Below are 17,822 nucleotides of genomic sequence, written 5' to 3'. Positions count from 1 at the left end.
AAAACCACAGACTCAGACAAAGAGGGCAGCTGTACTTGGTGTCAGAGACAGAAATGAGAAAAAGCTGAAATGAGTGAGAAGGACGATGAAGGAAACATCTGTGCTGTGTCTGCTCTGTAAGTAGAATCTCCTGCACTACAGAGCAGGGTTATTATACCAAGTGTATATTTCTGTTGTTCAGATTAGTTTACGCTAACATTGGTAATCAGGATATTCTGTCATATGAAGCTCGTTATCAACTCACTCAGTTAACCCAGGTTTCCCTCCCTGCACCTCCACATGTGCTGTTTTCACACAGTTATGGATAAATGTATCAACAGTAAAGAGACTGTCTGCTGCTGATGAAGCAGGTGTGTTCGTGTGTGTGTGACCAAAATATGACCAAAATCTCATATCCCAATATAAGACATCTATCGTCCGATAACGATATAAATCACAAAAATTTAACATTTTCTGTAAATTCTGTGAATCTTGGGCAGCTCGACTTGTGTGAGGTCTTTTCAGCTGGGCGTCATGTACCTGGAGTTGTGAGTTTTAACTGATGCATGAAGCTATACATTATTAGATATAAGTGGTAACAGCCGCCGTTTTCTTTGAGTGTTTATTACACAGCGTGCTGCGGGGAAAAGCCTGTTCTAACGTTTGAGTCTAAGGTTTATTTTTTAACACCTGACGGCTCTTTTTTTGGAAAGTCTCAACAGGATCTTGAGCTTTATTGTGAAAGGTTTACGTGGAAAACAAACAAATGGACGGCTGAGCCACGCATGGTTTTACCATCGCGGTTGCTAATGACAAAGCATAAAAACAGTTGCTTGTCCATCCGTAGTGTGGTTATATTAAATATAAGAGAAAGAGAGAACTGTAACAAATTAATGTAGCCACTACAGTGACATCAAGACGATGAAAAAATATTGCCATGATTGTGACCCTTCTGTTATAATGTCAGCACAGCATTCTTACCTGAACTGTCCTCACCTGATCCTGTTGGACATGGCAAATAGATTCATGTAACTTACACTGCATACATATTAAAATGTTGTAAATACATGGCACCAAATATATTAATAGGACACTATATTAAGAACACGGTTTAATACTTTAATATAGGAAAATCTACATAAAAGTAAATTTACCAGAACAATCCTGATTTTAATAATATGATCATCAGTAAAGTCAGAGGCTGAGCTGGAGCTCGTGTCCCGTCACAGCCGTCACTCACACCAGATGTGAGAGTAGTGCGTTTGTTCTGTGCAGCGTAACAAACTGGCTGATTAAAGTCTATATTTACACTTTTTATTTGAATATTTTATTTAATTTTATCTGAGTAACAATAGCAAAGTGAGCTGCACTGAAAACAGGTGAGCGTGTCAGTGTTCACAGTAATATTCACAGTAAATCTTAACACTTGTTATACTTTTTAAGCCATGAGGAGGTTTTGCTAAACTCAGAATCTCCTCTAAGCTGCACTCTGACAACAGTCCAGCTCCATCAATGATCCCATTGTAGTTCTTATTTGTTACATGATGTTTATAGTGAGTGGACTTCTTTCTTTCTCTATCCAGCTAAACATGAGTACCTTCCATTTTCTCCTGCAGAAGATTCTGGGAAAAGTCCATCGTGCACTGACGTCCTCTGTGTGTGTTTTATTGTGCAGATGCAGCTGCAGTCTGCTCAGCAGTGAGAACTGAAGACGTCAGTCAAAGAGAAGGAAAAACAGTCAGAGCTGAGAGGTACAGCTGCTCTTCTTTCAGTACAAACACCATAAATCTGTTGCTCACAATCAAACTTTTCCTTTATTTTTAAGTTTGTGTCACTTTTCAAACCATGGTTACGAGTGCTTCCCAGAGACGATGAGTGAAAGAGCAAAGAGTAAATTATGAATCAAACTACGGCCACACAGACTCAAGTGTCATGTGGTGAATAACTTCCAACAGCTGGATGAATAAGATGAGTTAAAGTTTATATATTAGTCTTTAACAATGATTTAAAAGAAGACACTGATGAGGCGAGCCAGATTTCTTCAGGCAGGTCATCCCAGGATCGAGGAGTCCTCACAGCAAACATTCAGTCGTCTTTAAGTGTGAGCTGGGAACAGTGAACAGGTTTGTGCCTGCAGCATCTCAGGATGTGCACACTGACTGGGACACAAGCACCAGTTCCAGTAAATATTCTGGTGCCAGTAAACTGTTAAGATGGAGAATTTAATCTTATTTAATCAGTTTATTTTTCATCCTGCAGTTAAAATGTGTCAAAACAAGATTGTGTGTCTCTGCAGATGCTGTGTGATCTGACACACCAGCACAAAATGTGTCAAAGTTCAATAAGTTACATTATTGTAACTGTAAAAGTAAAAGCTGCAGAAACGTTTGGTCAGTTTTTCTCTCAGGAGTCATAAAGAGAACATCTGTAACATCTGTCCTCATTCAGCCTGAGACATCCTGGAGACTCAGACGATCATTTTAACCTCTGCTTTATAACTAAAGTGCTCAGCGGCAAGTTTTCATGAAGTCAGACTAAAGTGAAAGAAGGACTCAGACAAAATCTCTTTAATGTGTTTATTTAAAGTTCATAAAGGAATGAATGACTGTTAACGTGATGTTTGTTACAGCTGTCTGTGTCACTGTGAGATATGAATGAATTTACGTTTCTCTATTTTTAACAGGTACAAATGTGGTTTGTTTTATGATGGAGATCCTTTACTTCATTAATAAACAGCCTTCATCTACAGTGTGTCAGACTTTTCTTTTTGAGTGAAATTGTTTTCAGCAGACAGTCACGTGTTAATGTTAGAGCGCCCTCCAGTGGAGTTGGACTGTGCTTCTGTTTCTATGTGGCCCTCTGTGCATACTCAGTACTTATTCTTCACTGACCCACAGATTTGAAATCAGGCTGTTGTTCACATACAAACATTAGTTTTTTTTCTCCAAGTTTTATTCTTTAATGAGAAACTTAAAGTGAGTTTTCAATTTGTGGTGTTCACTGAACACCACAAAAACATACAAACAAATATGTTCACAAGTTTTATTTCATTTCAATCATTTACACTCACTGGCCACTTTATTGGGTACATCTTTATGCCTTCAAAGTAGCTTTCATGCTTCACAGCAGAGATTTAACAAAGTGCTGGAAACATTCCTGGGAAATGCTGGAAATGATGTGAATAGAAAGGTGTTGCCTTCACAGGTACCAGATCTCGACCCAACTTACCACTTTGGCAAGATGCTTGATTAATGTCCTAGAAAACTGAGTACATGTAAAGGATGAGCTTCTGAGAATTTACAGTAAATCCAGCTCTCTGGCTTTAAAATTAGATTGGACTCCTTTCTAATGACTGTTTATTACAAATTAAATTCCAGTATTGCTTCAGCGCATTTCTTGTTTGTTGCCAAACAAGAAATGTATAAAAATGTACAAAAAAAAACAGAATGCAAAAATTTGGAAATAATTTAAAGCCTTCATTTCATTTAATACAAAATAGTACAAAAACATTAAATTGAATGTTGAACCTAAGAAATCACACTACATATCTCATGAAAAGAGGAATGTTACTGGGACCATACTGGGGCTGTATTGGTGTATTTGGTAAATGCTGCTGCTGGGCATATGACCGAGGTAACCTCGGTCATAACCTCGGTGAGGTTCAATTTTATTTTGCTGAAGACGAAGATGACATTAACAGAAAGTGTTCAAGGGTGAGAAAAGGGGAGGACAGAATAGGAGGTAATGGGGGTTGAGGGTAACAAAGGCCTCTTTCCTCAAAGCTGCTAACTGTATTCAGGCTCTGCATAGCTGAGCATCACCATGACAACAGCTAGAGGGAAACGGGAACTGAGAAGCAGCACTCTGAAAATGTGGAAGAGAAATCAACAAGCCCACAGACAAAAAAATAATAATAAAATACAGTCCAAGCGAAATGAATTAATTCCAAATGCAGTTGATCAAAGGGGCTGAACATGAAATTTGAGATTTTACAGCAAATCGTGATCCTTTTGTTGGATATGGATATTTTTTTTAAACAGATTTCAAATTTTTTGATGAGTAATGAAAAACTGAGTGCTCTTACCAGTGTGCTGGCCCTGTTAGGGCTCTAACATTCTGCTCCAGTGAAATTTTAACTGGTCTTCATCTACAGCCTGTAATTATGGTTTTGACAGACTGACCTTCTGGTGCGTGTGTGTGTGTGTGTGTGTGTGTGTGTGTGTGTAAGCATGCGTGTCTGTCTGTCTGCCTGTCTGTTTAACAGAGAGCATTAGCCAGCTTCTTTCTCTCTGATGGAGAGACCACACTACCTTTTGTAAGGACAATTAGAGCTAGATTGAAGAATTAAATTAGCATTAGGTTAGCCAATTTGGTATCTGTAAGTGGGCTTAGTTTTAAAACATTAACAGCAAAATACTCCTCCTGATTTTGGTTGTGGTCTTGGGCCCCTTTAGGTCCCTTTTACACCTTGTTCTACTTTTTTCTCATGTTTGCGTTTTTCTCTATTTTCTCTATTGTGTAAGCCCTGCAGCTTGTCCTTTTTTGCATTAAGTCCCGCTGTTTCTTCAGTACTGCTTGTCCATCTTTTCTTTTCTTCGCTATGGTCCAACATGATCTTACTCTGCCTGTTGGTATTTAAGGAATTTTAATAGTCAGTAGTCAGTGTTGCATTTTCTGTAGCTTCTCAGTCCTCCAGGTCATAGTAGTCTAAAAGCCTGTTTCCATTTCTGCCTTCTTGGCTGGACTTGGTTTTAGAGTTTTTGGGGTAGTGTGTATGCTGTTTAGCTTGCTGAATTCTGTGATTTTCTCTCGTCACCTCCCCAAACGGACCAGGAGTGACATGTTTAGCTGCATGTTCACCTGCTGGCTGTTTGAGTGGTGTCCAAAAAAGACCTCAGAGGCGTATATAGACTCTTTGGAGCAACAAATTCTAAATTTCTTCAGTGGCAAGGGAATTACTATTAATAGTAAAGATGTTAAGGCTTGCCATTCTCTGCCTCAAAAAATAATAATGGAAAACCATCTATAATCATACGCTTTGTGAATAGAAAATCAATGGATGTGGGGCTAAAACCCTGGTACTTGGAAAATGATATAGACCCTGAAAATAATTTTTATACCCATAAACATGATAAAATGAGCAGTTTAATCAAAATATAATAATGGATAATGTAATATCAATCATACATTTTAATAGTAGAAACCTCAATTGAAATCATTTAAAAATCCTAGGCTATCTAGCACAGTTTTCAAAGTAATTCACTGTCATTGCAGTTTCAGAGATTGGTTAAATGATAAATACTAGTCCCTAAGGATCCCAAAGCGCTTTACACATCCAGTCATCCACCCATTCACACACACATTCACACACTGCTGATGGCTGCTACATTGTAGCCACATCCACCCTGGGGCGCACTGACAGAGGCGAGGCTGCCGGACACTGGCGCCACCGGGCCCTCTGACCACCACCAGTAGGCAACGGGTGAAGTGTCTTGCCCAAGGACACAACGACCGAGACTGTCCAAGCTGGGGCTCGAACCGGCAACCTTCCGATTACAAGACGAACACCCAACTCTTGAGCAACAATCGCCCGAAATATTTAAATCGCCTGATATATAGAAAACATTTGTAACGTGTTTAATGCTTAATTTACCCACTGTACCATTTTACCTCACAGCAGTGACCCTGTGCTATCAGAACACTTCCTCACAATGGTTATGATTATTATTCTTTATACTGAGGCAATGATTGTTGTTCTCTTGCTGATAAATTCAAAAGCTGGTAAAAATACACAGGAGGAGTCAACAGTGCTCATCAGGCCAATCACAGCAGCAGGCTGTGTCAACTCCATGTATAGTTAGTCACATGTAAGGTTCACAGCATAGATTTCCCACTGAAGCATAAACTGGGAATAAGAAGTGAACCATTTTAATATTACAGTAAAACCAGGGTTAACCCTGAAGTTACCTGGATGAGACTAAATCCTGCTCCACAGTGCAGACCTCTGAGCACTGATGATGGAGAAGAAGAAAAACAAATCAGGCTGAATGTAAAACATTTGCTCTGCAGGACTGAGGGAACACATGCTGGTTTCCAGGTTTCGTTATCACCACTGGGTGGTGGCACTGGTGCCTCACAGCAACAAGGTCCTGGGTTTGAATCCATCACCTGACCTGGCAGGTGGAGTTTGCATCTTGTTCCCGTGTTTGTGTGGCTTCACCCAGACAAAGACATGCAGTTAGTGGGGTTAGACTAGCTGGTGATTCTAAATTAGCTAAGCACATTTATGTTTTATTCATGTTCACTGGGATTTATATTAAGGGGGAAAAAGTGCAATACTGTACTAACTGCAAACATTTCTTTGTAATGTTCAGTCATATTTTTTGCGCAGGCTCATTCCTGCCCCTGTGCAGCTGTTTTTTCCACAGTGCCTTTTGTTTTAGGATTAATTTTACACAAAACACTTTTTGTGTATATACATTACAGGGCAATTTTAATCATCATGTCTTTTGTGACTCTTTTCCATAAACCTGGTGTATAAATGTCTCAAGTCTTAATCTGTGTACATAAGTCAAAACTTTATTTATATCGTACTTCTAAAACAGTAAGGAAGCCACTCAAAAAGATGGACACATTAAGGGCAGAAATGCACATCACCTTCACTACACCCTCTCATCACCACCCATGCCCACTCCCACACCTAGACATTCAGACACTCACTCATCATACACAAACACAGGAGATGAAAAAGAAACAAAAACAAATAACAAAGCTACTAAGAATCCATTAAGTATAATAAAAATGAGAATAAACAAAATGTGCAAAGAAAATAACAAATTAATGAAAAGCAAAATAAAATAAACAGACACAAAAACTTAAAATAGTAAAAGATACCATAAACTTATCAGATGGTGTGATGTAATGTAACTCACACATGTTCTGATATTAAACTAAACAAATTAATTCTTATTCAGTCAGGGTGGCTGTGGCTCAGGTGGTAGAGCAGATCAGCTACTGATCGGAAGGTCGGTGGTTCGATTCTTGGCTTCCCCGATCTGCATGCCAAGTATCCTTGGGCAAGATATTAACCCCAAATTGCCCTCCGATGCGTTCATCGGAGTACGAATGTGTGTGAATGCAGGTTAGTTTGCACTGTGTTGTATGATTGGGTGAATGAGGCATGTTGTATAGAGCGCTTTGAGTACTCCGGGAGAGTAGAAAAGCGCTATATAAGAATCAGTCCATTTACCATTTACACAAGGTTTCAAGGATGTGCTGCAGCCAGAGAGCAGCTAAACACAGAAGCTTTGATTAACCCTCCTGCTTCCTGCTCATCCTCAGCCCTGCTTCAAGACCCTGAGTTAAAGTTAATCATTTTCAACTAGTTTTAATGTGCTCTCTCACTCTACTGTCATGCTGCTTGTTTCATCCTTCTTGTACTTTTTAAAGATCAAAACAACGAGCACAACAACGATCAGAACAAGTAATAAAACAGAAGCTACCAGTGCACCATAATGTCCTCTAGCAACTCCATCTTTCACCTCTCCATCCTCCGTGTCTCCTCCTGGTGGAGCTGCGGGTGAGAAAAAGGTGTGAGGTGTCAGCTGATCACATCATACATCCTCAACAACATCTTTAGAAACAAACATCAACAACCAGGAAGCAGCTTCACCTCTGATCACACACACACTCAGCTCTACTCACTCACCTGGAGGATCAACACTCAGGGAGATGATGCTGATGGGTTTCCACAAACGGGTTCCTCTCATGACGACACGACACTCGTATTTTCCACTATCAGCAGTCGTCACATCCTTCAGAATCAAAGACACGTCTCCATCCTTCATCTGTCTGTCCTGCAGATCCACCCGGTTCTTAAAAGATGGATGCTGGTTGTCTGGAAGAAACTGCTCATCCCGGTACAAAAGAACATATTCTGGCTCTAGATCAGCTCTGCTCCAATTTACAACTATGATGTTGTTGTTTGGAGCTCGACATGTCAGAGGGACATCCTGTTCAGACTCAGCTGTGATGATTTTATGGCCTGAAAGGGAAACAACACAGAGCAGAGAGAGTAAACAGAGGTCTGAGTATAACTGTTCATTTCTACAATTTCCAGCTTCTGTAAACCTGCATTTCTGTACAACAGACACAAAATATTGTTCTTAATAAAAGATAAAGGGTGAAATATATTTATCAAATTTCATGTTTTATTAGCTTTTATCAATTTGACCCAACTTATTCAGACCCTGTAACAGAAAGGGTGAGAGGAGAGGCTGCAGAAGAAACTGTAATCAAAGATGTACAGAAGGGCTTTTACATTTAACATAAACGAAGTGGGCAGATCTGCAAAATGCAAACCATGGAGGGAAGAGAACTCTTTAAACAACTTTTGTCCATGTGTTTTAATGTCCTTCAAGGGGATAAAAATGCATTTCCTTCAATGTACATGTGCATATATAAATCTACACACACACACACAGAGATAGATAGAGAGAGAGAGAGAGAGGGAGAGTTTACTGCTGAAGGAGTGGCTCAGTTCTCACTAATGTCACTAATGTGTACACACAGAGGGACATTAGTGAGCTTGTGTTAATAGTACAGAGTTGAGGGGATTTAAGGAGTGATAGTTGAAGTAAATGCAGATTTTTATTTATAATCAGAAGTGTCTGAATCAACAATAAACAAACCTTTACAGCAGTTTTTCCATGTTTATCTGACATTGTTTTTACTATGTTTATTATTTTATCATATCAGCACTTTGGTCAGCCTTGTGTGTTTTTAAGGTGCTATATAAATAAACTATGATAATGATGATGATGATGATGATGATGATGATGACATCGCTTTAAACTGAATGACAGTACTAACTGCTCCCTCTGCAGGTCAGAGTTGTGAAGAGAACAGCAGACTCTTTTCTTTAACAACTTAATTATACAAACTGTTATGTAAACGTGTGTGAATACATCTAAAATCTAACATCCACTTTCTTACATGACGGAAAAGTTTTGGTGTCAGGAGACCTGCGTCCTGTCTGTGAGCAGCCCACACTAAAGCAGCAATAACATCTAACAGCGGGTAAGAAATAAATTGATAGGATTCAAAATCAAACTCACCTGCACATGTAAACCCCACGAGGGAGACAGACAGTAAAGTCCAGCAGAGCGACGGAGATGTTACAGCAAACATGTTTCATTAGGCACAGTCAGACTGACAGACACATGCAGAGACAGTTTGTCTCTGTCTTGTGATTGGCCACAGCCAGTTTTACACCCTGCGCTTGTCTAGTAGTCCTGTAGTGACTCTAGACAAGTCGAAACTGTCCCTGACGGCTGTGACAAGTCATTAAAACACACGGAAACATTGGAAATCAGTTTTTGGCAGGCAATTACCTTTTGGCACAATACCGGTGTGGCACAAACTGTGCCTGACTGCTTCCACTGACAGTCTGAACTCATGAGTGTTATCAGATTTCCTTTAAAGAAAAAAACAAGTGTCGGCTTGAAACGTTTGGTACAGCATTGTTTGCCAGACATGAAAGCAGAAATTTTCATTTGTCTTATTTTAAGATTAGCTTGTAAACATTTATATATCTACTTCCTTACATCACACTTAGATAATATAATGTAAATATGATATGCAATATTAAATGTATTGTATTAACATATGAAACGCATTAATTCACAGTCAAATTTAACTCTGTGTTAGATTTGTGTTCTCACGAGTAAATATATTAATTTATCTTATGTTGTAAAATATGTTTTCTGATTGTCATTTTATTTTGAAAATGATTTTATTTTGGTGATTATAGGTGACTTCACTTCCTGTTCCGTATGTTGTGAAGCGCGAACTGCTAAAGTGAATGTATGGTTTTCCCTCTGGTGTTGTTGTCAATAAAAGAAACGGGAAAAGTAAGCAACAAACAAATGGTGTGCATTATTGAGAGAACATGGGCGAAGAAGAAGAAAACTCTTCGAGCTCAACACTCTGTTTCAAATACTGCTCTTCAGGAAACATTCAAGGCGCATTTATTTCTGTTTCTATATTCAAATATTGTCCTTTTAATACACTGGCACCACTACATCTGAAAGCTGACTTATATGGGTAATAAGAAACTTTTCAAGCTGTGGTTAACTGAATAAAGTCTGGAGTGAAATAATTAATTCAATGTGAATCATGTCATATCATAACTGTTTTTAAATCAGATGGAAAATGGGCTTAAACAGGCCGATTGTTGCTAAATTAGTCTAACCTTTAAACAGCACGACTGTCGATCCTCATACGCATGCGCACAGAGCAATCATTTCGAACCTCAGCAGCTTCCTGTTTTTATAAATAGCTAAAGACTGAAATTTTTTGCAGAGATTCTTGAATGTCGCCTGTGGAATCACTGACCTGTACACTCAGGATGCCTGTAGTTATATTTTTGTTCAATTTAACATTTATATTTTTATAAGTTTTTTGACTTTGACTTTTCATATTTATGAAATATTTTCTCTGGGAGCAAAAACAGCATATTAATACGTGGAGATCCTGAAGGCTGCTCCAAAAATGATCCGATTTATTTTAAATATTTCAATTCTCTTCCAAATTCCAGGAGCTGTCTATTGTAAGTGTCTACTAAATTAAAAATAAAAGCGTTCTAACATGTCGTCCGGTTGTTTTTTTATTAAGGCATACATGTTTACTATTTTTATTAATAGAGAGATTAAGCTTGTCACGTAGTCATGTGGTGATTGTGCTTAACAGTATGAAACTTATTAGAAATTATCAAACAGATGATCTGTAAGCGACGTGTAGCGATTCGTATTTTGCCAAAGTGCTTCAGATACTTTTTAAATTTTCTTTTTGTCTTAAAGAAATCTATTACGTCATGTGCATTTTTTATGTCATGTGTAATTTCCACTGCAAATATTAATCAGAGTTAATTTAAGAGGAGGCGGCAGTAAGAAGATGTGACGTCATCAAGTTAACTGCTGTGGGATTAGAGGAATATTTTACTGGTATTGTTCATAATCGTCATCATTACAATTGCATTAATAACATAATCTACAGCACTGATATGCATTCAGATGTTTAAACATACTGGCATCATATTAACCTTTATTGCAGGTGCAGTTATAACCACTTTAAACTGTTGAGTTAAATTTATAATCTTAAATGCTTTTGAATGCTTTTTTATAATCTTAAATGTTTATATGCTGATTATATTGGGTTATGAAAGAAACGCTCAACTCTGAGTATAGCCTATGCCAAAGTCTGCATGCTTTTGCAGAGCGTGCTTGCGAAAGTAAAACGAAGCAGAGTGTATCTCCAAAAGTTGAATCTGTTCATCTGGACGTAGCGTTTTGTGGGAGAAACATTTCGTCACTTATCCAAGTGACTTCTTCAGTCTCAGCTGACTGCAGGTTTCCCCAAACCTTATAAACAGTACATTTGCATAATGACTGAAACCAGCCCACTGAAGGAACAATGGGCTGTGAGGTCAGTTCCTTAATCATAATTATGCAAATTCTCATGACCATTGATCAACAACCACTGACCAAAACCCACTGATCAAAGAACACTGATCAATGGCCATGAGTACCATTCACAGAGAGTTGGGGAATGGCTGCAATCACAGCATTGTAAGATGGTGACAGATGTACCCTTAGGCCCCCTCCTCGATTCAGAGATGGTCTTTCTCTTTTCAAGTAAATGGCCTCCCTGACTCCGCACTCAAACCAGCGTTCTTCCCTGTCCAGGATGTGTACATCCTCATCGTTGAAAGAGTGTCCACTGGCCTGTAGGTGTAAATAGACTGCAGAGTCCTGGCCTGATGAGGTTGCTCTTCTGTGTTGTGCCATCCGCTTCGCTAGAGGTTGTTTGGTTTCCCCGATGTATAAATCCTGGCAATCCTCCTGACACTTAACAGCGTACACTATGTTACTCTGTTTGTGTCGGGGGACCCGATCCTTGGGGTGGACCAGTTTTTGGCGCAGCGTATTTTGGGGTTTAAAAGCCACAGAGACCCGGTGTTTAGAAAAAATGTGTCTCAACTGTTCCGATACTCCTGACACATATGGGATCACTACAGGTTTTCGCTTGGGCAGCGGTTGTCCTTCTCTCCTGGATCGGCTGGAGCTTTCTTTAGGTGCCTTCCCAGCTTTGACAAAAGTCCAGCTGGGATAACCACATTTACTCAGGGCCTTCTTGATGTGCTGTTCTTCTGCCTCCCTGGCCGCTGTGTCAGTGGGGATGGTGTTCGCTCTGTGTTGTAGCGTCCTGATGACACCCAGTTTGTGCTCCAGTGGATGATGAGAGTCAAACCTTAAATACTGATCCGTATGCGTAGGTTTACGGTACACGTCAGCTTTTAGAAGTCCCCCATTACTGATGGAAATCTCACAGTCTAAGAAGGCTAACCTGCCACTTTTCATATCCTCCCTGGTGAATTTGATGTGTCGGTCCACCGAGTTAATGTGATCCGTGAAATGTAGTACGTCCTGAGATTTGATTTTCACCCAGGTGTCATCCACATATCTGAACCAATGGCTTGGTGGTGTTCCAGGGTAGGATAGCAAAGCCCTCTTTTCCACTTCTTCCATGTACAAATTGGCCACGATGGGTGAAACTGGGGAGCCCATGGCACACCCATGTTTCTGCCTGTAGAAGCAGGCAGAGTGTAAGTGTAAGTTATTTTGAGGAGCTGTTTGGATGATGCTATTTAAATAACCAGGTTATTAATTATTATCTTTTATTCATTTATATCTTTTGAGTAAGCTTTTAGTAGTGGTTTTTGATCAAAACATTTGTTCAACATATTACAGATATAGTTTCAGTTAGGTTAGGTTATTCAAATTGTAGAGCAATGATGCTGCGTTCTCGCGTTCTCGGCAATTGCGGACAAACAAAGTCCGGACTTCGCGAGAACGCGACTACGGGCTCGCGTACTCGGGAATTGAGAAACTGCTATCATAAGTGGTTGCAGGTTATCACTGTCCCCTCAGGGCAAGAAGATTGCTGCTGCAAATTCCACTGACCTCTTTCTGTGTGCAGTTTACACTCAGGGTGGATTTCCTCCATCACTGCTGTCTACATCCATCCAGTACTAGTCAGCTGTTAGCCATCATAGTCTGTATTCTCTCTAAAGGCCAGCAGACTACTTAATTTATGGACTCAGTCACTTGTTTTCAGTCATATTGAATAAAAGATTAATTTGAAAATCCTTTGCATCAAACTGGAGGAATGCCTGAGTTTTATTGTTGAAGACAGTCTCCTCCACCAAAGAAGTGAGACCACGACGAGGTTTGGAAAAGCAGATTGAGTCAGATGGTTCATTGAGGGTAAACGTACCTCCTCTCCCTTCTGCAGATACACTAAGGGTGACCCTGAATCCTCCCTTAGTTATGCTGCAATAGACGTAGGCTGCCGGGGATTCCCATGATGCATTGAGTTTTTCCTTTCCAGTCACCTTTCTCACACACTATGTGTTAATAGACCTCTCTGTATTGAATCATACTTGTTATTAACCTCTGTCTCTCTTCCACAGCATGTCTTTATCCTGTTTTCCTTCTTTCACCCCAACCGGTCGCAGCAGATGGCCCCGCCCCTCCCTGAGCCTGGTTCTGCCGGAGGTTTCTTCCTGTTAAAAGGGAGTTTTTCCTTCCCACTGTCGCCAAAGTGCTTGCTCATAGGGGGTCGTATGATTGTTGGCTCTTTCTCTGTATCTATTATTGTGCGATCCACTCTGCAATATAAAGCACCTTGAGGCGACTGTTGTTGTGATTTGGCGCTTTAGAAATAAAATTGAATTGGAAATTGAATTGAATAAAGTCTAGATTTGTTTGTGCTTCCTGATTTTTGTGCTTCTGAGTTAAACAGTGACTTTTATATTTTTGAGACAGGAGGACAAAGACAGTCCTGCAGTCTGCCAAAGGACTGCAGCTCATAACTATACTGGAAGCTGAAGATCTTTGTCCTCTTGGCGTCCTGCAAATGACCACATCAGCAAATTAAAACAAACAGCATCTATTTGACAGCAATTTGTTGTTTTTATAAATTTGATGACTGTTATGAAAGTTTAAATACTTTTTTTAAACGTTAAACTTAAAGAAGAAAAACTTCTTTTGAAACAACTTCCTTGTTGACACTGAAACACTGACGCCTCTCCATTTTATATTGACTCCATCATAATAACTTTACTTGTAGATGTTTAGGTTTTTTTTAGCAGCATAAAGAGATCACAAACTTGTTATATGTTTGATAAAGAGAATAAATCTGTAAATTTTGAAGTTTGAGACTTAAAGTAAGAGAAGGTCAGTGAGCATCTGGTTTTCCTGCAGTTTGATTCTTGGTTCAAAAAAGTGTCCCTCTGACAGCCAAACCCATCTGTTCTCTGATTGGATTGTTACATTTGTGATTGCCATGACATTGACCAATCAGATGAAAGGAAGAAAAATAGGGTCAAAATTCTTACTTGGAACTTTCAGAAATTCACATATTTTTTGGTTGTTTTTTTTTTTGTTTTGTTTTTTGGCCAAGTCCACACACAAATCTTTTTTACACATACAAATCCTGTTTTACAAGTACAAAATATTTATGACCACATTTTGAGCCCATAATTGGCCAACATACCTTCTATCACACAGGTGATGCAGGTGCTGCTTACTTTACAAGGACATTTAAATCTAAAACAGGAGGCAGACAAACACCAGAGTCCAGCAGAATATTTTCACAGCATCCATCTTCTGTTTTCTGTGGGTTTCAACATCTCTCATAATAGTCTCATAATAAGGATAAGTACACTTATGACATACGCATTATTGTTCCCACTGTTTTCTATAGAAAGACTGGAAATCATATGCAGCCATCTGCCACTAGATGGAGCTGTAGCCTCAGTATTTTCAGCTCTGTTAAATTAGCTGTGATTAAATTTGACTGTGGTTATCTTGAAGGCCTATTTTTGTTTTCTCTTTACTTTAGATTTTAAGCCTTGTAGAGATGTTTGTCATGAACTGTGGGACAATGTGTGTCATTCATAAGACACAACACAATCTGCCACATGCTTTAGTCAATTATGTTTCTTTAACAGATGTTCATTTGGCAAATGTAATATTAGATCATATTAGATATTTTAATATTAATGAACATCTTCTACAGTAATGTGTTTTCATAATGCACAACAAGTTTAAATTATTAAAAATGCATTTTTCTTCCTTCTTTTGTAATTTGTGACATAAAAGGTGTTTAAAGTCTAACATGATGTGTTCATAATGTGCAGTCCAGACAGTTAAGTGACATTTAAAGTAGGATTCATGGTTGGAAAATGTGATCAGGGGTTTCACTTCACACAGTCTGACACTGAACATTAAATGTAACTTGATATGTGAGTGATAACTCGAGTAGTTTAGACTAGTTTAGTGGAGTTTTCTTTGTGATGTAGTTCACCACAGTAGTCACACACCTGAATGTTTCATTCGGCACAGTTTTTAGAAACTTGTCTATAGTTGGAATCAAACCAGCAACCTTTGCCAAATCAAAGTGTGAATCACTATAAGAAACACCAACAATGATCCTCGTAAGTCCCCTGAGGCGACTGTTATTGTGATTTGGAGCTTTATAAATAAAGTTGAGTTGAATCATCCTGTGAGTAACCACTTGGCAACAGCGGGAAGGATGATCCTGTGTTTTGATTGTTTTACAAAATGTTAATGTTAATGTTGTTATTATAAGCTTAGCAGGTGTATAACTCAAGGATAAGTTATAATCCTACTGAAGTATTTTAGCAGTGATTACATCGTGTATTCCAAATATATTTAAAGTACCTCAAGTTGTACTACTGGTGCAACACACTCAGAGTATCTTTGTGGGCCTAAATTTCTGGATGGATGCAAAGATATAAATGATGGAGCCATTCGCCTAGCTTGGGAGTCACCGAAACTAGTGCTCCGATTACCACTGGGACCACCGTCACCTTCACCCTCCACATCTTCTCCAGCTCTTCTCTGAGCCCTTCTCGAGCTTCTCGAGTTCCTTCTTCCTCATGTTGCAGTCATTCAATTTTGCTACATCTATCACTGCAGCCGTCTCCTTCTGCTTGTCCACCACTACTATGTCCGGTTGATTAGCCACCACCAGTTTGTCCATGTTGATGTATGTTGTCCCTCCATGGTTGGTCAGGAGCTTCCTGGTCTTGATGTCAGCGGCTTCTATCGCCTCCTCCAGCTTATTGTCCCAGCAGGGTACCTGATCACAGGCAGAGCGTAGGTGTTGATAGCCTATAGGTGTGACAGTTGATCTCACTGAGGGGGTTCAGGCCTACGCAGAACAGCAGTGGAGACAGTGCATCTCCTTGGTAGATTCTGCACTGGTGCTGTGAGCTTGAAGTTGGCCTCTGGTGTTGTTCCCCACATCCCCATTGAGTTCCTGATGAAGGCTCTTAGGCAGTCTCGAGTAACTGCTTCATTTACCAGCAGCTGGTGTTTTGCACTCCTGGTATTTTTGCTAATTCCTTTCTGTGCCCCGCTCATGTATTGACCCATGTGCCTGTTCTGTTATGATGCCTAACAGGAGCTTCCATGTGGTACTGAGGCAGGTTATTGGCCAGTAGTTGGATGCAACATGTGCTATGTGGTGTCGTCCATTTAGTCTATTTTTATATGACATTTCTTTTTAGGATGCGGAGCGCAACTGGAGTCAAATTCATTGTCCCTGTGCACACACTTGGTCACAGCAGCAGCACTGAGAGGTTCCAGTAATAAAATCATTACTGGAATTAAAAGGATGACTTTCATCTGTGCACTCAATCACCAGATCAGTAGTTTCCTGCATGCAACATCTCTTTAGAGTAGCTACTACTCGTGGCTACAGATGATTGTTGAGGAGTCATTTAATCAGTGAAACGCTGGTGTGAAATTAGTCATTTTCTGCCGACACCGCTCAGTGAGCCGACATAGAGGAATCCTGGGTAGGCTTAAGTTTAAGTTTACGGCTTTGGGAAATAAAAAGGCGTCGCAGCAGGGAAGCAGCCACCTAATACAAAAACAAATGAACAGATAAAGGTGTTTGAACACTTTAACACAATCCCTGATGATTTCTTTGCCAGAAATTTGTGAATCGGGTCGATTACATCACATCTGCAGTATCATAACCTGCATCCAGCTGAAGGAGACATTTGGCTTATTATGAGCTACACATTAAGCAGTAATTTCACACCCCTGGCTATGTTGCAAAAACCTCTTTAACTATGTGACATGCTGTTTACAGTTTGCATTAGGGCCAATTAAAATATTATCCATGTTTTTAGATCTGTTCTGGTTAATTGTGTGCAAACAGGCTGTGGCCTCACTGGTGTGTCTAAAGAGCCTGGCATACTTTTAATGGATTCATACGGAGTTTGTGGCTGATGTGTGCATCCTGCCAGCTTTACTTCTTATATCAATTACATAAAATAACACAGGCCTGTAAAAAGTAAAAGTACTAATGTGTTGGCTCCAAACATATGACCCTGCAGGAAATAGACCCGTGAGACTACAAACAGAAGACAAGAGCAATACGTACGATTTACTTGCAAGGGAGGTGGGAACCACAAGCTGACACAAGCACGCCTGTAGCCAACTCTAAATTCCAGCCTCTCTGTACCTGTTTAATTTCAGTGAACACAAAAGCAAAACTCATATGTTGTCATACAAGTTAAGGCACTGTGTGTGTGTGTGTGTGTGTGTGTGTGTGTGTGTGTGTGTGTGTGTGTGTGTGTGTGTGTATATATACATGACTCCCTTCATCACCATGTATGTTTACCCTCTCCCGAGCTCTCCAGTCATAAAAAGGGTCCTCTCCCTTTACCTTAATATATGGTTTAG

General features: G+C 39.6%; 1 long non-coding RNA gene across 3 annotated transcripts in view; it reads left to right on the top strand.

The window, feature by feature from the left end:
• Positions 1 to 17,822, top strand: part of LOC109194388 (uncharacterized) — a 71,649-nt gene that overhangs the window by 10,839 nt on the left and 42,988 nt on the right. The window contains exons 2-4 of one of the 3 annotated variants that reach the window (XR_003219237.1): positions 1 to 116; positions 1,655 to 1,730; positions 7,429 to 7,443. This is a non-coding gene — a long non-coding RNA (uncharacterized LOC109194388). Of the gene's footprint in view, positions 117 to 1,654; positions 2,508 to 7,428; positions 7,444 to 17,822 lie in introns of those variants that run through there. The other 2 variants (XR_268370.4, XR_003219236.1) reach the window with 2 other exon arrangements.

The sequence above is a fragment of the Oreochromis niloticus genome, linkage group LG3 (assembly GCF_001858045.2).
Source record: "Oreochromis niloticus isolate F11D_XX linkage group LG3, O_niloticus_UMD_NMBU, whole genome shotgun sequence".
Taxonomy (NCBI): domain Eukaryota; kingdom Metazoa; phylum Chordata; class Actinopteri; order Cichliformes; family Cichlidae; genus Oreochromis; species Oreochromis niloticus.
Note: the sequence above shows the minus strand (reverse complement) of the source record. Positions and strands in the feature narration are given on the sequence as shown.